This window comes from Dendrobates tinctorius, unplaced genomic scaffold (assembly GCF_039654945.1).
Source record: "Dendrobates tinctorius isolate UK_male_01 unplaced genomic scaffold, ASM3965494v1 ptg000211l, whole genome shotgun sequence".
Taxonomy (NCBI): domain Eukaryota; kingdom Metazoa; phylum Chordata; class Amphibia; order Anura; family Dendrobatidae; genus Dendrobates; species Dendrobates tinctorius.
The window spans coordinates 6988755-7013539 of NW_027361878.1; the positions used below are offsets into that span (position 1 = coordinate 6988755).

The 24785-nt window shown below is 44.2% G+C and overlaps 1 protein-coding gene and 1 long non-coding RNA gene across 10 annotated transcripts in view; one reads left to right on the top strand and one right to left on the bottom strand.

Annotated features, from left to right (window-relative positions):
• TSPAN4 (tetraspanin 4) overlaps positions 1-24785 on the bottom strand; it is a 755262-nt gene that overhangs the window by 35805 nt on the left and 694672 nt on the right. The window lies entirely within an intron of this gene.
• Positions 1432-17271, top strand: LOC141058209 (uncharacterized). Its single transcript, XR_012222124.1, has 3 exons — positions 1432-4699; positions 15928-16081; positions 16184-17271. It is a non-coding gene; the product is annotated as an uncharacterized lncRNA (long non-coding RNA).

The window sequence follows — 24785 nt, forward strand, 5'->3', positions numbered from 1 at the left end:
AAGTGCCCATGATGTTGTTTATACATGGCACACTTGGAGTAAGTTCACATGATGTCTTTTATACACGGCACACTTGGAGTAAGTTCACATGATGTCTTTTATACACGGCACACTTGGAATAAGTGCACATGACGTCGTTTATACACAGCACACTTGGAGTAAGTGCCCATGATGTCTTTTATACACAGCACACTTGGAGTAAGTGCCCATGATGTTGTTTATACATGGCACACTTGGAGTAAGTTCACATGATGTCTTTTATACACGGCACACTTGGAGTTAGTGCACATGATGTCTTTTATACACGGCACACTTGGAGTAAGTGCACATGACGTCATTTATACACGGCACACTTGGGGTATGTGCACATGACGTTGTTTATACATGGCACACTTGGAGTAAGTGGACATGACATCATTTATACACGGCACACTTGGAGTACGTGCCCATGATGTCTTTTATACATGGCACACTTGGAGTAAGTGCACATGACGTCATTTATACACGGCACACTTGAGGTAAGTGCACATGACGTTATTTATACATGGCACACTTGGGGTAAGTGTACATGACGTCTTTTATACACGGCACACTTGGGGTATGTGCACATGATGTTGTTTATACATGGCACACTTGGGGTATGTGCACATGATGTTGTTTATACATGGCACACTTGGAGTAAGTGCACATGACGTCAATTATACACAGCACACTTGGGTTAAGTGTACATGACGTCTTTTATACACTGCACACTTGGGGTATGTGCACATGATGTTTATACATGGCACACTTTGGGTAAGTGCACATGTCATCTTTCATACATGGCACACTTGGGGTAAGTGTACATGACGTCTTTTATACACGGCACACTTGGGGTATGTGCACATGATGTCTTTTATACATGGCGCACTTTGGGTAAGTGCACATGTCATCTTTCATACATGGCACACTTCGGGTAAGTGCCCATGATGTCTTTTATACACGGCACACTTGGTGTAAGTGCACATGACATCTTTTATACACGGCACACTTGGCATATGTGCACATGATGTCTTTTATACACGGCACACTTGGGGTAAGTGCAATTGTTATCTTTCATACATGGCACACTTGGGGTAAGTGCCCATGATGTCTTTTATACACGGCACACTTGAGGTAAGTGCACATGACGTCGTTTATACATGGCACACTTGGAGTATGTGCACATGATGTCTTTTATACACGGCACACTTGGCGTAAGTGTACATGACATCTTTTATACACGGCACACTTGAGGTAAGTGCACATGACGTCATTTATACACGGCACATTTGGGGTATGTGCACATGATGTCTTTTACACATGGCACACTTGGGATAAGTGCACATGTCATCTTTCATACATGGCACACTTGGGGTAAGTGCACATGACGTCAATTATACACGGCACACTTGGGTTAAGTGTACATGATGTCTTTTATACACTGCACACTTGGGGTATGTGCACATGATGTTTATACATGGCACACTTTGGGTAAGTGCACATGTCATCTTTCATACATGGCACAATTGGGGTAAGTGTACATGACGTCTTTTATACACGGCACACTTGGGGTATGTGCACATGATGTCTTTTATACATGGCGCACTTTGGGTAAGTGCACATGTCATCTTTCATACATGGCACACTTCGGGTAAGTGCCCATGATGTCTTTTATACACGGCACACTTGGTGTAAGTGCACATGACATCTTTTATACACGGCACACTTGGCATATGTGCACATGATGTCTTTTATACACGGCACACTTGGGGTAAGTGCAATTGTTATCTTTCATACATGGCACACTTGGGGTAAGTGCCCATGATGTCTTTTATACACGGCACACTTGAGGTAAGTGCACATGACGTCGTTTATACATGGCACACTTGGAGTATGTGCACATGATGTCTTTTATACACGGCACACTTGGCGTAAGTGTACATGACATCTTTTATACACGGCACACTTGAGGTAAGTGCACATGACGTCATTTATACACGGCACATTTGGGGTATGTGCACATGATGTCTTTTACACATGGCACACTTGGGATAAGTGCACATGTCATCTTTCATACATGGCACACTTGGGGTAAGTGCACATGATGTCATTTATACACGGCACACTTGAGGTATGTACACATGACGTCATTTAGACACGGCTTACTTGGGGCATGTACACGATGACTTTTAGACACGACATATTTTGGGTATGTGCACGACATCATTTATAAATGACACACTTGAGGTATGTACACATGACGTCATTTAGACAAGGCACACTTGAGGTATGTGTACACGATGTCGTTTAGACACGGAACACTTGAGGTATGTGCACATGACGTAATTTATACACGGCACACTTGAGGTAAGGGCCCATGATGTCTTTTATACACGGCACACTTGGAGTAAGTGCCCATGATGTCATTTATACACGGCACACTTGAGGTATGTGCACATGACGTCATTTATAGATGGCACACTTGGTAACATCTTGGTAAATGATAACATCTTTAATATCCATTTGACATATGTGTTTGACAACAAGGTTGTGGACTTCCTTGATGTCCGTCTGGAGGTTGATTCTGGTGGGCACATCCAGACGGACGTCTTTAGGAAGCCAACGTCTGTCAACGCATTTTTACATGCTACATCTGCCCATGATCCTGCCACTATCAGGGCCATCCCGGTCGGACAGTTTCTTAGTGGAACAAATTTGCCGCATCCTAACACCAAATTAGAGGAACAAGCTAATGACTTGAAAAATCGATTTCTTGCACGTGGATACAGTCGGAGATTAATTAAAGCTAGCTATGACAGGGCTAGACGCACTCCACGCGACACTTTATTACATCCTACTAGGAAGGATAAAAAGATGGATGACGATGGGATTATTCGTTTTATTTCAACTCAATCATGAGTGGCAGAATATGTGTGCCATTTTAAACAGGCACTGGTCAGTTTTAGGCACGGACCCGATCCTGGGGACTTTCCTGGGCCGTTCCCCCTCCATGACACCACAGAGATCAAGAAATCTTGGTGACTTGTTGGTTCAGAGCCACTATGTTCCTGCCCCTAGCAATTTCTTTGGCGCTAGAGGTCCCTTTCAGGGATCAGTCCCATGTGGCCACTGTCTTGCCTGCGCCAATGTCCTGCGCTGCTCTAGTTTTAGCTCATTCGATGGGACAAGAGACTTTCTAATTAGACAGAGGATTTCTTGTGGAACCTCAAACGTGATTTATTATGCCACGTGTCCTTGTCCCAAAATATGTGTGGGTTTAACAACAAGAGAACTCCGGATTCGAGTGCGTGAGCATGTGCGGGACATTGGCGCGGCCTAGACAGTGTCTGATATTGGGGATTTAAAGACTCTCCCCCAACATTTCAGATTGTGTCATAATAGTGACTCGACCCTATTGAAGATTAGAGGGATTGATGTTTTGCATATGGGGATTAGGGGTGGTGATAACAAAAAAACTTTGTCACAGATGGAAGTCAAATGGATTGTTCAACTTGACACCATGACCCCTAATGGACTCAATGAATCGTTGAGCTTTGCTCCATTTTTATAATCTTTGTGGATTTAATAACCACATATTAATGTTTTATTGACTTCACTCCCTCTTCTTGTCTGAAATATAGGTTTTGTGTGCATTTTTCTATAATATAATCTATATTGATACATTGATATATTAATATGTGTGATAGTTCTCTTCTGCTTTTCCTTCCCATACCCCCATTACACTCCCTGCTTGGCCCTGGCAATGTGTTGCTTTTATTATTTTTTAATTTTTTAATTTTTTTCACTAATTTTCTTTGTATGCTAATATTTTGCATTTAGTGACCTTGTGGATCCCACATTTGTCCTGGACCTTTGCCTTGAATTGGACCTATGAGTAACCAAATCAACAATCATCTTGTCTTTGTGAATTACCATCATCACGATGATCATCTGTATTGGATATACTTCATAATGTATATAGATTTCTCTTTTGTGGATAGTATATGTATTATGTGCAGATATGCGATGACCCTTTGTATGGTCATATTTTTGTAAATTTTGGGATTATTGTTTGTAATAATTCTGGGGACTTCTTATTCCGCTTATATATGCGATAAAATTATGATATTATATTTATGCGTATTGATGGTGTTGTCCCTATAAATATTATGTTTTTTGTAGGACCATATTTTGTTGTCGTACTAAATGCATTTACTTGTTTGTAATATTCATTGCTATCTACATATATATACTCTAATGTGTTTGTCCTGATTATCATGACCCTTTTGCAAAAAATTACTTATCTTTTTGCATATTAATTTTGGACCTCATATGGTATTGAACCACAGGTGGCTGTGCGCATCGCCCTGCGGTGGCACGGGCGCCGCTGTCAAGCGGGTGTCTTCACGCTGCATTTGGCTGCCTTTGTCCCTTTGACTGGCATCCATCTCCAGCGTGACGCCTGTGTTGTACAGCAGGGCTGGCCGACCTCAGCGCGCATGCGCCGGTTATGCCTTCCTGATTGGCTGATTCTTGTCACATGACTGCGGTCACAGGGTATTTTAAGGTCCTATGGAGATATGGCTATCATCTCCTTGATAAAGCGGCCTGCTAGTGCCGCGAAACGCGCGTCGGGGGTCACTGCCAGGCGCTCCCCCTCTCCCTCCTGTATCCTCTGGTAAGAGATCGTACTCATCCTTTTGGCTTCTTATTATGGATGTCTGTAATTGGGTTCATCTTTAACGCTTCTCAGGATAATATATTGTGCTCTGTGCTCACTTGGAGCTGGGACCTGGGTTTGTTAATTCGAATATCCGGTATTACATAGCTATTGAGCAGGATTTGACGATACCCTCTTTGGACCTTCTTTTTCTGAAAATAAAATACCCTATTTACCTTCTTGTGAGGATATTAGTTCCATCTTGGATGGTGAGGGGTTGTTTCTGGGTGTGTATACATCTGTGTTATATTGGCATTTCATTATGACTTTGTGCACGTTTTGTAAATATACTCAATAAAACATTTTTGTACTTTTGTAATCATCGCTTTGCTCCTTTTTTTCTCCGCTAATTTACTACACATTTGGGGTATAAGTGCATGACGTCATTTAGACACGGCACACTTGAGGTATGTGCACATGACGTCTTTTAGACATGGCACCCTTGGGTTATGTGCACTTGACGTCTTTTAGACACGGCACACTTGGGGCATGTGTACGATGACTTTTAGACAACACATTTGGGGTATGTGCACATGACGTCATTAATACACGGCACACTTGGGGTATGTGCACATGACGTCTTTTATACACGGCACACTTGGGGTATGTGCACATGACGTCATTTAGACACGGCACACTTGGGGTATGTGCACATGACGTCATTTATAGATGGCACACTTGGGGTATGTGCATAATGTCTAAGGCTAGTTTCACACTAGCGTTTTGGAGCGCAGCGACGGCCTGCACACGGCCGCCGCTAAGCCGCGCCCCGCCGGTAGCTCCGCCCACCGGCGCATGACGCTGCATGCGCCCTGCGTCCCCTATCTTTATCACAGGGGGCGCAGGCCGTGCGCAGTATGCGTTTGGCGGCGCATGCGCCTTTTTGACGGTGCGCCGACGCAACCAAAATGCAGCAGGTTGCGTTTGGCGCAGGTCGGCGCACCGTCAAAAGGACGCATGCGCCGCCAAACGCATACTGCGCACGGCCTGCGCCCCTGTGATAAAGATAGGGGACGCAGGGCGCATGCAGCGTCATGCACCGGTGGGTGGAGCTACCGGCAGGGCGCGGCAGGGGGCGGGGCTTAGCGGCGGCCGTGCGCAGGCCGTCGCTGCGCTCCAAAACACTAGTGTGAAACTAGCCTTAGACACGGCACACTTGGGGCATGTGTGCGATGACTTTTAGACAACACATTTGGGGTATGTGTACATGACGTCATTAATACACGGCACACTTGGGGTATGTGCACATGACGTCATTTAGACACGGCACACTTGGGGTATGTGTACATGACGTCATTTAGACACGGCACACTTGGGGTATGTGTACATGACGTCTTTTAGACACGGCACACTTGGGGTATGTGCACATGACGTCATTAATACACGGCTCACTTGGGGTAAGTGTACATGACGTCTTTTAGACACGGCACACTTGGGGTATGTGCACATGACGTCATTTATACACGGCACACTTGGGGTATGTGCACATGACGTCATTAATACACGGCTCACTTGGGGTATGTGTACATAACGTCATTAATACACGGCTCACTTGGGGTATGTGCACATGACGTCATTAATACACGGCTCACTTGGGGTATGTGTACATGACGTCATTTATACACGGCACACTTGGGGTATGTGCACATGAAGTCATTTATACACGGCACACTTGGGGTATGTGCACATGACGTCATTAATACACGGCTCACTTGGGGTATGTGTACATAACGTCATTAATACACGGCTCACTTGGGGTATGTGCACATGACGTCATTAATACACGGCTCACTTGGGGTATGTGTACATGACGTCATTAATACACGGCTCACTTGGGGTATGTGTACATGACGTCATTAATACACGGCACACTTGGGGTATGTGCACATGACGTCATTAATACACGGCACACTTGGGGTATGTGCACATGACGTCATTAATACACGGCACACTTGGGGTATGTGCACATGACGTCATTAATACACGGCTCACTTGGGGTATGTGTACATGACGTCATTAATACACGGCTCACTTGGGGTATGTGTACATGACGTCATTAATACACGGCACACTTGGGGTATGTGTACATGACGTCATTAATACACGGCACACTTGGGGTATGTGCACATGACGTCATTAATACACGGCACACTTGGGGTATGTGCACATGACGTCATTAATACACGGCACACTTGGGGTATGTGTACATGACGTCATTAATACACGGCACACTTGGGGTATGTGCACATGACGTCATTAATACACGGCACACTTGGGGTATGTGTACATGACGTCATTAATACACGGCACACTTGGGGTATGTGTACATGACGTCATTAATACACGGCACACTTGGGGTATGTGTACATGACGTCATTAATACACGGCTCACTTGGGGTATGTGTACATGACGTCATTAATACACGGCACACTTGGGGTATGTGTACATGACGTCATTAATACACGGCACACTTGGGGTATGTGCACATGACGTCATTAATACACGGCTCACTTGGGGTAAGTGTACATGACGTCTTTTAGACACGGCACACTTGGGGTATGTGCACATGACGTCATTTATACACGGCACACTTGGGGTATGTGCACATGACGTCATTAATACACGGCTCACTTGGGGTATGTGTACATGACGTCATTTATACAAGGCACACTTGGGGTATGTGCACATGACGTCATTTATACACGGCACACTTGGGGTATGTGCACATGACGTCATTAATACACGGCTCACTTGGGGTATGTGTACATGACGTCATTAATACACGGCACACTTGGGGTATGTGCACATAACGTCATTAATACACGGCTCACTTGGGGTATGTGCACATGACGTCATTAATACACGGCTCACTTGGGGTATGTGTACATGACGTCATTAATACACGGCTCACTTGGGGTATGTGTACATGACGTCATTAATACACGGCACACTTGGGGTATGTGTACATGACGTCATTAATACACGGCACACTTGGGGTATGTGCACATGACGTCATTAATACACGGCACACTTGGGGTATGTGCACATGACGTCATTAATACACGGCTCACTTGGGGTATGTGTACATGACGTCATTAATACACGGCTCACTTGGGGTATGTGTACATGACGTCATTAATACACGGCACACTTGGGGTATGTGCACATGACGTCATTAATACACGGCTCACTTGGGGTATGTGTACATGACGTCATTAATACACGGCTCACTTGGGGTATGTGTACATGACGTCATTAATACACGGCACACTTGGGGTATGTGTACATGACGTCATTAATACACGGCACACTTGGGGTAAGTGCACATGACGTCATTAATACACGGCACACTTGGGGTATGTGCACATGACGTCATTAATACACGGCTCACTTGGGGTATGTGTACATGACGTCATTTATACACGGCACACTTGGGGTATGTGTACATGACGTCATTAATACACGGCACACTTGGGGTATGTGCACATGACGTCATTTATACACGGCACACTTGGGGTATGTGCACATGACGTCATTAATACACGGCTCACTTGGGGTATGTGTACATGACGTCATTTATACACGGCTCACTTGGGGTATGTGCACATGACGTCATTTATACACGGCTCACTTGGGGTATGTGTACATGACGTCATTAATACACGGCTCACTTGGGGTATGTGTACATGACGTCATTAATACACGGCTCACTTGGGGTATGTGTACATGACGTCATTAATACACGGCTCACTTGGGGTATGTGTACATGACGTCATTAATACACGGCACACTTGGGGTATGTGTACATGACGTCTTTTAGACACGGCACACTTGGGGTATGTGCACATGACGTCATTAATACACGGCACACTTGGGGTATGTGTACATGACGTCTTTTAGACACGGCACACTTGGGGTATGTGCACATAACGTCATTAATACACGGCTCACTTGGGGTATGTGTACATGACGTCATTAATACACGGCTCACTTGGGGTATGTGTACATGACGTCATTAATACACGGCTCACTTGGGGTATGTGCACATGACGTCATTTATACACGGCACACTTGGGGTATATGCATAATTAGAGAGTTACAAACTATAATTACAGAGAGTTACAGAGAGTTACAAATTATAATTAGAGAGTTACAAACTCTCCTGTCAGAACGAGCTCACTGATAGATTCTCAGATAACTCATTTTGCATCCAGCAATAGACAGTGCCAAACAAGCTAGAGAAGAAAAATGGTACATTTTTAAAAAAATCCACATGCAAACATGATTTTTAGTCCAAAATACAAGTATTTAAGGAAACAAAATCCTCGGAAAGAGTCAATATTTTTTAAAGGTTTTAACATAAAAAAACATGAACCAAACATGGATGAAAAGTGGAGACTGGAGGGGATATTGGTTGCCCACAAGACTAAATAAAACTACATACGTTAGAATAGTCAAACTAACTCAAAGGGGTACAATAGTAATGACAGAGGCAGGGACCAAATAAAATTGCTCATTTCTAGATATTTGTCTCACAACAGTAATATGTGACTCCCTGAAGGATGGGGGTTCTTATGCTTTTGATGGACATGACCATTTACTCTGCCCATCCCCAGAACAGCAGTCCTATGTAAAGACTGGCAAAAGTCCTAGTGCAGCACCATGTCCAGGTATAGCCCTGCTGATCTGCTTTACTAGTCACAGAGTCAAAGAATGGATTAATAAAAAAGGAAATGTTCCCAGAACGACCTACAATTCCTTCTGCAAATATTCATCTTTCATCCCATATCGCTTTATCCGAAAACAACAAATGGCGGCATCGAACCATTCTGCAGAGGGCACCTTGCATGAGGGACTCGTAGGAGAAACAACTGCACTGGAAGCTGCTTATTGAAGCCAGGCCCATGTAGGAAACACTTTAGTGCATGATGATGGTGATCCAGGCTGAAGTGCAGTCAATTATTCATGGAGGTCATTTCTAAGGCATCGCTGACAGGCAAATGCACACTACCGCCAAATCACCATAACATCGCGGGGGGAAATTACTCCAGTGCTGTGTAATATGTCATGTTCAACCTGAGGATAAATTTACATGGGGAACACTTGTTACACAAGTTTCTGCTACTGAAAATTAGTTTGATGCATCTGATTTGGGCTGATTTGGTGGGAGCCCATGAATTTCTGTAAGCCCTATTCAGATGAAAAAGACAGGCTATACCAAACAGTTCCATAAAGAATAAACACAGTAGATGTGACTGACTCACCACTCATGGACAAGCCGTGAGATAAGGTAGTCAGGAGGTCCGAGGTAAGATATCAGGAGGGCTTGTGGTACAGAAGGCATGGTAAGGTAACAGTCCGGGGTCAGACGCCAGGAGAATATGTCAAGACAAGGGAGTAAGACAAACGGATAGTCAGGAAAGTCTGGGGTCAGGTACCTGAAATCGGAGAACGTCAAGAGCAGAAGGGAAAATCCACACGTATAGTCAAAAAAAATCTTAGGTTCGGCAACAAGATCAGAGAATCAGACACAGAGCTGTGCACACACTAAGCTAAGCTACAACTGACACTGGACTGCTCACAGCTAGCAAATCACCAAGGACGGGGACAACTGGGAAAACACCTGAATACCATACCCCGGGGCCGCAGTCACTCGAGACGCCCCTAACAACCCCGCACCTGCGCAAATGGTCAAAAAATAGTGCAATACCGCACCATAACCCCCGCACTTGCGCAAATGGCCAAAGAATAGTGCAATACCGCACTATAATAAGTGAGTCCACTAAAATAGGCCAAAGTTCTTTTGATTTCTAATCATACATAGCAATCGTATGTTGGACGCGTCACGTGATCTTGCCTGTTGGGGTGGGCGGCGCATGCGCTGTGACCTGGTGATGCGCGTCATGGGGTTGCGCCTCTGACATGGCTCAGCTCCTGCTGATGATGTTATTATATGGATGAGAGAGGGAAGTCTCCCGTTACATAGGTATGGGAGTCCTATAATTGGCCTTTGGGGTTGGCGCCATTATCATGGGGGCATGGATTGGTGGATTGTACAGGGCCATGTATCACTGTTGGTGATTGGCATGTCATCTCCATGGATATTTGGATGCATGGTGATCATTGGGGGGCTCGTTGGGGGATTCTTTGTTTACTAATGGAGTATTTTTGTGATGTTTCAAATAAGAATATGATGATCATTGATATTATTTAGACAAGCTGCTATATTGAATATATATGTGTCTGATTGATGTATTTATAAGTATCTAATGTATGATTATATGTGATGGGTGTTACCGGAGTGGTGACTGGCTGCGCCACACCATAAAAGGCCACCATTTGTGCTATTTGTTGTACTTGAAAAAGGCCACAATATGGCCTAAACGTTGTATTTCATACTGGCAGAATAAATCTTTGATACGACTTTCACCTGGATTGTTGCTGTTCCTTCTCTTACATGAATGACTGGGCTGTCATTCACAATACTGACAGTCCAGCACACTCAGGATCCTATAGCGCGACGGAGCTGTCACTCACATCATCCCTAGGCCACAGGAAATATAAAACCGTGACAGAAGAGGTGTGCATGCTCAACCTCCACGACATCCTTGGGAATGGCGGGGTACCCAGTGATCAATAAATCATCTCCTCCCCTAACCTACATATAGGCAACAATTTATAAATTTGATAAACCTCACTGACTTCACGCTGGGGCTCTCATTAAGGTATATTACCCAATACATACTAGTAAAGTATTACATATAGTGTGAATCTAGCCTTAGAACACTGTTAAAGGACGTCCATTATAGGGACAGAAAAATATGTAGCTCCTACATGAAATTCCCTACGAACGGAGCCAGGGGGATCCTTTGTAATGGGGTCCGTTTGGCTTCCCTTCAGGTTGCTGTAATTTTGACAGGAAAAAAAAGCCTAGCATGTAATTGCGATACAAGCCTTAATTGTAATTAGAATTGTGTTTGTATGCAAAGAAGATCAGGAATCGTTAATGATCCTAAAGAAAAGTCTCAGCCCCAATCTCTCCCACTAGAGCTGACTGTTCTCCTCGGTGACATACAAGTAACCATCTCCTGTCCTGCTTGGCTCATACGTCACTTCTATCATATGTAATATAGTGTTTGCATATAAGCAGGGAAGCAACAATTATTGACACCCACACCAAGTATTCATTGAAGTGCAGCAATATCTTCCCGTGACAGCACACAGCTTTACATGTGGGACTGCAGCTCGTCAGGGGAATTGTGAAATGCTGCAAAGAGGCCAAGCTGCGCGGAGCTGTCATATTAGGTATGGCTGTCATTACACACTAAATGCATTAACTATGTGGATGGACGCTCTGTCTTATTAGTATGTTTAACCATCTTGGCCTTAATAAAAGCTACATAAAATCAAGCACATAACCATGTAGCATAGAAGAGCATCAAACCCTACACCGCCATTGTGCATTAACCATAGTGGAAGAGATAACAATCACAGTATGAGCAGATGACTTCACGCAATCCTGGTCCATGTCTGTGCTCTCTGGCTGTGGATAGGAAATCTCAGGCTCGATTCGCCCGTCAGGTGTGATCTCTATGGTGCACAGGTGACGTCTGGCCAGCCTGGCTAATCATAGGCCAATCATGGAGGATGAGGAAATTAATTCAGCTCCTATCCACGGCTAGAGAGCGCTGACCTGGACCATGGACTAGGGGATGCGCAAAGCCATCCACTCATCTCTAGTAATAATGTTGCTATGATTAACCCTCTGTAATAAAGGGGTATTCTCATGTTATTAAATTGCTTTAGTTAGCATGAAACTAATCAGGTTTTCAATTGACTTTTTCTATCTTCAGTTATTATGCTGCAATCAGAGCTTTTATCTTACTTGGTTTACAGTTTGTTTCCATGGCGCTCAGCCACTGCAGCCACAGCAGTTACATTCCAGGAGAGGAGTTAACACCTAAGATCCCAGCCACCTCTCTCTAGCCCACTGATTTCTATACAGCAGTTAGCTGGACACTTCCCATCCCTCTTTCAGCTCCTGACAAGCTGCTGTTATACATTTTGCAAAATCACCGGCCCCCACCATAGGCAGTCTCTAGAGCAGTTTTCTTAATGAGGACTCTCACATTTCTGAGCCATGTGCATGTTCAACTGTCCTGCCCCTATAGATAAGTACAGTGATAGCAGTGTACACTGAGAAAAAAACACTGGTAGCTAAATGTATTACAGTAGAATATAAGTTCTAATGCTACAGCTCTGCTACTGTTGAGAAATGTCACTCAAGAAGGAATGGTCACCCCACCAGAAACCAGGAACTAAGGAGGCTCCAGAACTGTGAGCTGATCAAGAGACAACTTGACAATACTTGTTTAACGGTTTATGTGATATTCTCTTACAGAGAATCTGTGAACAGAGCCTTAGGGCTCATTCACACGTCTGATTCTCATCTACGAGTGCTAGCCATGGTTTTCATGGATAGCACTCGTACCAATGCTATTCTAGTGGGCTGTGCATATGTCCTATTTCTTCCCTTGGACCTAGAGAGGTCCATGGAAGCTATAAGAGACGTCCGATTTTAATTGGAGGGTTGGATCAAGATTGGTAATGCAAGCCAATGGGTCCGTAAAAAATCAGACCGCACTCAGATGCCATCTGAGTGTGGTCCAGTTTTCACACTGTCAGAGTGGAAAAGGTGGAGAATTATTTTTTTCCACATAAGAGAAAAACGGATGGCACTTGCACCACTGATGCAAGTGCCATTCTGATCAGAATAATGGGATGTGTGAATGAGCGCTTACTTAATTCGTTCAAAGGAAAAAGGAAAGAAATGTGGATATCTCTGACTTATGTAAAAAGAAAAGACTATGCAATGAAAGCAATATTCTCTAGGTGTGAACAGAGGCTAGACTGCCTCCCTCCTATACACTTTGTATCCAGACTGAAATGTGCCGGTACATTGTCAGAGAAGAGTACGGAATGTGCTTTAGTTAAATGTTGCGCTTCTCTATAAATCAGCTGGTAATTACCTAATGAAGAGAAGCTTTGTGATACCATCTATTAATAGTTATGTGGTTGCAGTAAATTGCACGTGCGATCCTAAGAGGCTAATTGGATGTTTTGGATTTGTGTGGGCATGAGGTGGACGGGTAGCAGCCACACGATGTAATAACAATTCTCCGCAGTGCAGACTGGCAGCAGCGGGTCAGTGCCCAGCGGGCCCTTATCCTGTATAGAGGTCAGCCCAGAGATTTACTAGAGAGCAGCGAGGGGTGAAAGACGCCTCACACCTCATCAAGAAATCAGTGTCATCAGACAGAAGGAGAATAATGGCTCCGAGCAGGACTGTGACCACGCACTGGGTCTCGAAAACATGGAGTGGTACATTGTGGCCACTGGACACATCTTAAGTGTGTATGGATGTCATACAACCTATGGTCTTCCATAAATAATGAACTAATCATGGACGGTTGTAGGATCTCTGCTGGCTGTCTTACAATTAAATCATTCTAATGCAGAAAAATAGACTTTTTGGACTTCAACTTTATATTGTTTTGGGAGAAAACACATGTACATTAGCCACAATGGTTAATCCGACCCACTTTGGGGGTTTTGTGTGAAATTATGTCCAATTTGCCTTTTTTTGTGTTGTTCGAATACACACAAAGGAAATAAACATATAAATAATAAAGAGTAATTGCAATAATTTTCTGGGAAAAATACTTCATTTTTTTAAACAATTTCAAGGGTGCCAACATTTTTGGCCATTACTGTATATCCCCATATTTACAGCAGTTTTCCCCTCTTTGTGTAGCACATCTGCAGAAGCCACATGGAGATCAGTATACGACAATACTGAGCTGTGTAGCTGTGAATTCAGCCTTAGAATGAGAGAACACACATAAAAGCAGCCGCACTTGTCTATGGGTGTATCTCTTACTATCTCTCCCCCACTCTGCTTTCCCTCTCCATAAACTTTAATACAGAGCTGTAATCTGATTCTTCAGTGACTTGGCAGTCTGTCTTGTCTAGAGCAAGATGGATTTTAGTGACTTTTCAGGGACTGATGAATTATGGAGGCAGGGGAAGAAGCATATTTCTCTGATGAGATATATTACAAAGTTTCTTAAAGTTGCTTTTTCTATTGATTTTTGCAAAGTCTGTTGATATGACAGTGCCTATTTACACGTACTCCCAGGACAGGACGCTATGAGCCCAACCAGAGATAGAAATGTCTTTTAAATGCAGACGCAGACGCATTAGATTGTACTTAAGGCCGGAGTCACACTGGCGAGGAATACGGGAGAGTGAGAGGCGCTAAAAGCACGCATTAGACACGGACCAATGATTCTCTATGGGGTCCCTCGCACCAGGCGTATATTTCTCCTCCGTATCCTACGCTGCGTGCCACTCGCAGCATGCTGCGATTGTCAGCGTACTACGCCCGTAGTACGCCAATGCAAGTCTATGGGTGCGCAAAAAATACGGATTACACACGGAACACAAGTGTGACCTGCGAGCAATACGCAGGTCTTTTGGCTGGTGACCAGGAAATGGGCCAATCCATCATCAGGAAGCCTAGACATGCAAATGAGCTCAAAAACCGCTCCAGACATCCAGGAAGTACGCCTCCACGGAGTACAGCAGCAGCATGGCGTCCACTTACATAAATGTGGAGATGCTCAGTGTCCTGGTGCAGGAGCGTCCAGAAATATGGGACCCAGGCGACGCAAACTATGCGAACCGCACAAGAAAGGAGGCGTCATGGAGGCGCATCTGTCGCCAGATGTACCATGACTTTGGTGACAGACCACGTGATGAGCAGCATAAAATTCGTAAGTGCAACCATAAAAATATAATTAACCTTAGCGCGCGCTATAAAATGAATCTACAATCAGCACCTCCCTTCCTGTGCAAGTACATTTCTTAGCCTCATGAGGCCGTTACATTAGGATGTGACACGTGGCTTCACACAGCCATAATTACGGGTTAGGCCACAAGCTCCTCATCCTCCTAGCCAATAAAATTAGTTTCAGTGGAGCTAATGAGACCCTGGGTATCGGCCCAATTACATATGCCACCATGGGTAGAACGCACACCCCAGAAGGCCCCATGCCTAGACTACTGTTTGAAAATGTGACTTCTCAAATATGTGATTTTGACAATCTTTCCTGTCACATTGCAGTGGAAGATGTGATGAAACGATGGAGAAGCATCCGGGACCAGTACCGCCGGGAACGTCAGCAGCGGTCCAGGAGTGGGGATGCTGGACATGTGAAAAGAAAATATATATATTATGACCGGCTGAACTTCCTCGCCCCAATTCTGGCTCTGAGACCGTAAGTACATACCTCACACCACATGACACAAAAACATTACACAAATACTTTACAGGGACAAAAATATTGATGTATTTTTGCCTCTGTTCTATTTCATAACAGAACTCAATCCAACCTTACGGATTGAGGAACGGCCTCAGAGGCAGAGCCCATTATAGATCCTGTAGGGGATGAGGTGGCTGGCCCATCTTCTCCCCCTACAAGAAGGATGGCTGAAGAGGAGGCATCACCAGAACACACAATGGCTGCCCTACACAACACACCACCAGGACGGTCTGCTGCTGCAACCTCACCCATCCTGGAAGAGCCGGGCAACTTGAGCAGCAGCCCAACTGCCCAGATCAGGCCCTCCCCACAGGCTGCTCTAGCATCACGGCGAATAAGAAGAAGGCGCCAGGTCACCATTCAAGAGGACCAATGTGGACACTGGGGTGCTGAATTACTTGTCCAGAGTCACTACAGATGATGGTGAGGAGGCCTATGCACGTAGCCTCACCCTTTATCTCCGTGCCTTTACCCGTGAGGTCAGGCTCCGTATTAGGGGATGTATTCAGATCCTGCTTGATGCAAGCACCCCCCCCAATACCCCATATGAGGTGTTTGAATTTCTGGAGAGGTGGCAGCTCTCACCAAGAAATTTAATGCGCATGAGACCATCCACACAGATGCACGCTCAAGCAGGGTCTGAACAGCCCCTAATACGTGGGCCAACACCTCAAGCCCTTCCTCCCCCTACCCATCCTTCTATTCCGCAGCCCCAAATGTCTTCCTCAAGCCAACCCCACCAATATGGCCACTTGTACCCACCCAGTGTTGGAGGCTGGTCCCAACCTGGTTGGGGACGATCTGGCTATGTTGGTGGGTATGAGCCACGGGCCTACCATAGCCAACAAGAAGCCCCTCACCATCATCAGTACTCTGGCCAGTATCACCAACAGGCCCAGGAGGCTGGACAACTACAGCATCATGGGCAACAGTATTGCCCCACACAGGGCGATGTTGCCCACAATGTCCAGCAGCACCCACAGGCTGTTCCTCCCCATTCCCCTTCCCCTACATATGAGGATTTATGATTCAAAAGTTTGGAGATGTCCAGTGACATGTAACTGGTGCTTCTAATCTAGACAAAAAAAACAGGTGTTCTCCTTCACCAACATTTAGAACATAATTTAACACTCACATCTTTAAACAATGTTTTCCAAACATATGAAACAATCCATCATGACAGGCAACGCTACCTCACGCCTTTCACACAGATATTAAATGTGTGTATAAAAGGTAATATTTAAATGCGCTATACTGTTACATGAAAGGATGAAAATACACTATTCACTTGCTAACGCATAGGAAAGGTGTGCTTGCCTTTAGTTAAGTAGTCATCTTTGTTGTTAGCAATCTCTAGTAAAACAATTTGAGGCGACCAGCATACAGAATATCACACTCTCTCTATGTCTTAACAAGTGAGTTTTGTATTTTCATCCTTTCCAGTATAGCATGCTTAAATATTGTCTGTTCTACAGACAGGTAATATCTGTGTGAAAGATGTGAGGTAGCCTTGCCTGTCATGGTGGAATCTTTCTATGATTGGAAAACATTATGAGGAAATGTGAGTGTTATCTTATTGACTTTATTTAGGTGATGGAGCTCACCTTTTGTTTCCAAATCAAGGTTAATGTAGGCATGCAGCAATGTTGTTATTGCATAATGTTTGTTGCAGTTTTTTTCTGTAATGTTAATGTTACACCAAGTTAAAGAAGGCACAAAGGGTCATTTTGGCCATTGCCAAATTTGTGTTATGGCAAAATTATGTTTGCCTTTAAGCAAAACCAAAAAAAAAAAAAGGCAAAACTAAAAATTTGTCTACTCTAGTTAACGTCTCTGTGTGATTTTTCACTATCCCTCACAACATACTAACAGACGCCAACCAATGCAATGAAACAGTCATAGAATCATAAAGGCTTGAGTAATATATATTTAGACACACTTTTAAAGAAACAAATTATAACATAGACACAGAATTCTCTTGCCAAGAAGTTGCCCCCTCAGGTGAGATAAAGTAATTCGTGAATATATCACGCACTTTGAGGCCAGAGAGCGGTCTACGTTGAGGGATGATAGGTGGTCTCACCCTGCGCACATTGTCCGGCCTACGCACAACACCATCAGAGGAGGAACAATCATGTATCCTGGTGAAGTTATGCAGAACAACACAGGCTTTGACAACTTCATTCACATTTTGCTCACTCAACTGAATGGCAGACTGGAGTACCCGCCATTTGGCACAAAGAATCTCAAAGGAACACTCCACCAGTCGCCTAGCACGTGATAGGCGCAAGTTAAAAATTCTGCGCCTGTGGTCAAGGTGGCGCCGGGGATATGGCCTCATGACATTGCGCGATAACTGAAAGGCCTCATCTGCCACAAGGACATAAGGGACTGATTGTTCGGGGGAGCCTGGTAGCTGGCGTGGTGGTGGTAGATCCAACTGGTTGGTGCGTATCCGCCGACCCATTATGGAAGTATTGAAGACTCTAGAGTCTCCCGTCCTTCCATAGGCCCCAATGTCAACAATTATAAACTTGTATTGAGGGTCTACCAGAGCCAACAATACAACAGAAAAGTATTGTTTATAATTGAAGAATTGGGAGCCTGAGTTCGGCGGCATACGCACCCTGATATGTTTGCCATCCAGGGCCCCAATACAATTTGGAAACTGGCAGTCCTCCTTAAAGTCCCTTGAAATCCTTAACCAGTCTTCCATCCTGGGCTCGGGTAGGACCACCTGATGGAGTCTTGTCCAGATTTGTGCACATGTAGACCTCACTATGCCTGAAATGGTTGACTTCCCAATGAGAAACTCATGGTGGAGTGCGGCATAAGACAGGCCAGTGGACAGGAAGCTGTAGAACAACAGAAATAGTACAGTTTAGAATGGCTAAAGTAAAAAAAAATCAGTTACATGCCGACCAAACTTGGTAGGAAATGAGAGAGAACAACACACACATATTTGGTGGCACAATGACTAAGTGATATGCAGGACATATTAGATGTAACATTCTGCTGTGTCAGGTGAAACATATTTTGAGAAAGATGAGGGTATTAAACTTTGTCCAAGAAGGCCAAAAAACATAAATTAACACACACATTATGAACATAGAGAATGTGGTTGTGTAGTACATACCGTATTGTGAGTAGAAGTCGCTCCTCTGCAGATATGGCTTTGCGCATCCTAGTGTCCTGAAAGGTGATCCCAGGGCGCACTGTCTCCAAGAGGCGATCAAATGTGGAGATGCTCATTCGACAGTACTGGTAAAATTTCTCCGGATGCTCCCGCAGAGAAGAATAGAGGCGGTGAAAATGACTTCTTGTGAGTCGTTGCCTCAAAAGTGGATGTACCCACATGCGCCTCCTCCTCCGCGGATCCACTATCACAGGATATGGTTGCCCAAAGCGCCGTGACAAAAGCCAGGTAAAGAGAACCTGCTCAGTTGTATTGAATCGCAGACCCTCTGCCATGCTGCACAAAGAACACCAACACACCTCGTGAAAGCAAGGTGACAAATGGACAGAATGGAGGCAGCCACCTGTTTCTGAGTGTCTAAATAGGGTGCAGGCTAATGATTTAAATTGTTTGCAGGCCTCAAAACCGTTAAATGTCCATTTTGCAAGGCTGCGAGAAAATCTCGCCATACGGATTGTATACGGATTACATACGGATACACACATGCGCAAAATACGCGACCTCACCTTGCTCACGGATGACCTACGGACCACTATTTAGTGGTGACTAATCCGTATTATGCATGTAAAATACGGAACGTATTTTGCGCAGGTTAGTGTGACTCCAGCCTAATCCTTCAACACGCACATAGTTATTTCTATGTGGGCTTCTCACATTTATAAATACTTAATATTGCACAAGGCAATGTTTCAGTATGATTCTGCATAGACAAGGAAAGGATCAGGCAAATATAAAGGAATGGTCATAGGCGATGTACAATAGTAGGATAGCAGAAATTTGAAGGGCATTCAGACCTGGTCAACAAATAAATTAATCCTGAAATGAAATATTAAAGGGATTGTCCACTGTTTTGATACTGATGACTTATCCTTAGGAAAAGACCAGCGGGTGGTGGTGGGGAAGTCCGTCATTCCTCATCTCCACCAATCAACTGTTTACATCCGCCCGATGCCAGAGCTGATAAACTGTTTATGAACAGCTCAGCTCCATACACCGCCTAGTGGGCATAGCCAAGAATTGCATATCAGTGTCTAGGGTTGAGATGCTCCACGGTTTACATCCGCTCACCGGCAGAGCTGAAAACTTGAGAAAATTGGCCATTGATAAATGATCCAAACAATACTGGGCTATTCATCCACTTCAAATCAAAGTCTATGTCCAGACTGAAATTTTTTGCTCTGCGAATATTTAGGTATTACACTCCCATTCAACTAAATGAGGTTTGCAGAAATCCATATCCTCCTCTCATAAATGTCCCATCCACAAAGCCGCTGTCGCACGAAGAATGGTTTGGCCAATAGTACAGCTGGCAGCTTTCTTGCCCGGCTACGCAGAGCGCTATGAGAGCGCCGCTCCCAGGCATCTCACAATAAAACGTTGGACAGGTCAGATCCTAATCTCGAGTCGCCTAACACCATCTTTCAAGAGCAACATACACATTAGACTGTTGGCCGAACACGTCGATGTTGGCAGGTTCAGACGACTGTAGCCTAATGTGCATACGAGGATCTTTTCTTCTAGGGGCAGATTTTTATTTTATTTTATATTGGGTCGCAGGTAATCTTGATCTCGCCTCTCCGTATCAAGCAGATCACGTGTTAACTCTCCAGATCCCGGCCACACAATGGTTAAATGTAAGGCGATTAACTCCGCGACTGGGGATTTTCTTTATGTACCAGGTTCATCCCATTGAAAATAATAGATAATTGATGTGGATAATGGGATGATCCTGTCCGTGCAGGGACCGCTCTTGCAATCTATTGTGTGCGGGCATGCTTCCATTGCGAGGGCGCGGTGAATAAAGGCCGCACTTTAGGATTTCTATTAGAAGGACGTGAGCTGCCAGCAGTAAATCAGTACTATAAAACCTCGGTCATTATCTCCAACACCTTACCTCGCCCCCTCCTTTCCCAATCTCGGAATAGAAACAAATCAATGCTCCTGTTTTTATTCCCGTCCCTGAAGAAGGGGCAACCTTGAAATGTTCTTCCCTGACAACAAGCAGCCATGAGCCGGGTTCACGCTGCGGAGAGGGGATCTGCAGATGAGAGGTCTAAGGGACACACTCAACACCTGTATCGGCCCCCAATGCCTTCCATGAGCTTCTCCGCCTTCACGCGTTTCCCCTGCAGTATGCCTGTCAGCATATCTCCCATTCTTCTCAGTGCTGTTCATCTGCCTTCTTTATGGCATCCTCTACAGAGGGAATGAGCTGCTTTTACTGCACCGAGAATATACGCAGACAGGAAATCTCAGTACAATTATTTTTTCCTTTTATCAACAATCAGTAGGAAAAAAAAATCCGCTGGCTTGAAAATGTGAATAGAAAAAAAAAAATCCACCAGCGTAGGAATGTGCGCTACAATGAGATCGTTTGGATGCTCGTGAATAATTGTGGCGGACTAATGAATTGATTGCGTTACCTTCAATGCAGATATCTGGTAGAAAACAAGTATTGAGCACAATGGCGCTCTTCATGTTGTATTCTACCAGTCTCAATCAAATGACACCGGATGGATGAAAGTCTCTTAAGTGACACCCAGGGTTTCTTCACTCGGTGTATAAGGTGTACGGTGCAGCAGCTTAGCACTTCCGTGACAATTTGCAGCCGGTCTTGAAATGTGGTTTATCATGTGACAACTCTTTTACCGTACATTGCAATTAATTTATCGTAGTCGGGTAGTATAAAGCAGGTGGACCAAAGTCTAAATGGATTGTTTAAAGCACCACTCCAGTGTTTTTTTATTTTATTTCATCCCCGCAGTGCTATCACTTATACACATACAGTGGGGAAAATAAGTATTTGACACACAGCCAATTTTGCAAGTTTTCCCACCTACAATGAATGGAGAGGTCTGTAATTTTTATCGTAGGTACAATTCAACTGTAACAAAATCTAAAAAAAAAAAACAAAACATAAAATCACATTGTATGACTTTTAAATATGGTAATTAAATTGCATTTTATTACATGAAATACGCATTTGATCACCTACCCTCCAGCCAGCAACAATTCTGGCTCTCACAGACCTGTTAGTTTTTCTTTAAGAAGCCATCCTACTCTGCACTCATTACCTGTATTAGTTGAACCTGTTTGAACGCATTACCTGAATAACAGACACCTGTCCACACACACAATCAATCACACTCCAACCTCTCCACCATGGCCAAGACCAAAGAGCTGCCTAAGGACACCAGGGACAAAATTGTAGACGTGCCCAAGGCTGGGATGGGATACAGGACAATAGGAAAGCAGCTTGATGAGAAGGCAACAACTGTTGGCACAATTATTAGAAAATGGAAGAAACACAAGATGACTTTCATTCTTCCTCGGTCTGGGGCTCCATCCAGATTCTCGCCTTGTGAGGCAAGGATGATTGGTAGAAAGGTCAGAAATAATCCCAGAACTACATGGGAGGACCTGGTCAATGACCTGAACGCAGCTGGGATCACAGTCTCAAACATTACGGTCAGCAACACACTACGCCGTCATGGATTAAAATCCTACAGGTCATAGAAGGTCCTCCTGCTGACAGCAACACATGTCCAGGCCTGTTTGAAGTTCACCAGTGACCATCTGGATGATCCAGAGGAGGGAAGAGAGAAGGTCAGATGAGACCAAAATAGAACTTTTTGGTATCAACTCCACTCGCTGTATTTGGAGGAAGAAGAAGGATGATTACAACCCCAAGAACACCATCCCAATTTTGAAGCATGGTATGGGAAACATGATACATTGAGGGGTACTTTTCTGCAAAGGGGACAAGATGACTGCACCGTAGTGAAAGGAGAATGAATGGGGTCATGTATCGCAAGATTTTGGCCAACAACCTGCTTCCTTCAGTAAGAGCATTGAAGATGGGTCATGGCTGGGTCTTCCAGCATGACAATGACCCGAAACACACAGCCAGGACAACTAAGGAGTGGCTCCGTAAGAAGCATTTTAAGGTCCTGGAGTGGCCTAGCCAGTCTCCAGACCTGAACCCAATAGAATATCTTTGGAGGGAGCTGAAACTCAGTGTTGCCCAGCAACAGCCCCGAAACCTGATAGATCTGGAGATGATCTGTATGGAGGAGTGGGCCAAAATCCCTGCTGCATTGTGTGCAAACTTGGTCGAGAACTACAGGAGACATCTGACCTCTGTAATTGCAAACAAAGGTTTCTGTACCAAATATTAAGTTCTCCTTTTCTATTGTATCAAATTCTTATTTCATGCAATAAAATGCAAATTTATTACGTAAAAATCATGCAATGTGATTTTCTAGATTGTTTTTAAAGATTCTATCTCTCATAGGTGAAGTGTGCCAACGATAAAAATTTCAGACCTCTCCATTCTTTGTAGGAATGAAAACTTGCAAAATCAGCAGGGTATCAAATAATTATTTTCTCCACTGTATGTAAGTCTCACTTGTACACATATAAGCCCCAGCCTGTAGTAAAATACTATCTGGTTGCCATTGCTGCTCCGGTCATCTTTTGCTAGTTGTGATCTGCCAGATCACTCGGGTGTTTGATGGGAGATCCAGAAGTCACTTCTCATTGTAAGTCTATGTGGAAAAAACAAATCTAAGGTGCTCCTCTCTGGTGGAATGAATCCTCAAACAGATGTCAAATGTGAACCTCTCCTTCGGGTGATGTCCAGAATGGTGAAGGAGCGGTTCACATCTGACATCTGTTTGAGGATTCATTCCACCAGAGAAGAGCACCTCCGATTTATTTTTTCCACATATCCATTGGAGATTGTGACTGCAACAGGACCAGCACAACTCCACACCATTCGGAAGGGCAGCACACGACAAGGTTGGATGCCCATTTGTGATCAAACTGCTACATAGTGTTGTGCCTATCCTGCATAACCACCACAGGTGAGCATATATACATATATATGTATCACGATTGTTTTCTATATGTCATTTATTGCGCTTAGGTAGCGCATAACGCTCTGTTTTTCTCTCCCCTCATCTCAGTCTCCTGCAAAATTTTCTCATTGTAAGTATACTAGAGGCAGAATGAGGCTCTTATAGACTTACATTGGTGGAAGAGGAACGGCGTGGCACCGGGAAGAGGACCGGCGTGGCACCGGGAAGAGCAGAAGAGACGGCTGCTGGTAAGTATATTACTAGGGGCAGAGAGCAGACATGAGTGATCAGTGCTTTAATTGCCTGACCATTGAGCAATTCCATTTACAGGCACTGATTTGGGCACTTTACCATCAACATTTTTACTACATCTGATCACTATTTCGAAAGTGATATGTCAGGATCAAAATGAGTTGTTTGATGCACAATAAAGAAGCTGAAAAAGGCACCATTAATATTAAATTCCAATTTCAAAAAATCTGTAGAGTGAAATTGTTAATAAATACTTTAAGGCCGGCTCAACATGACATGTTATGGCAGCAACATGCACATGAAAAAATGGTAGCCCATGGCTGCAAAATTTATTGGGTTGAACTGAGGTTTC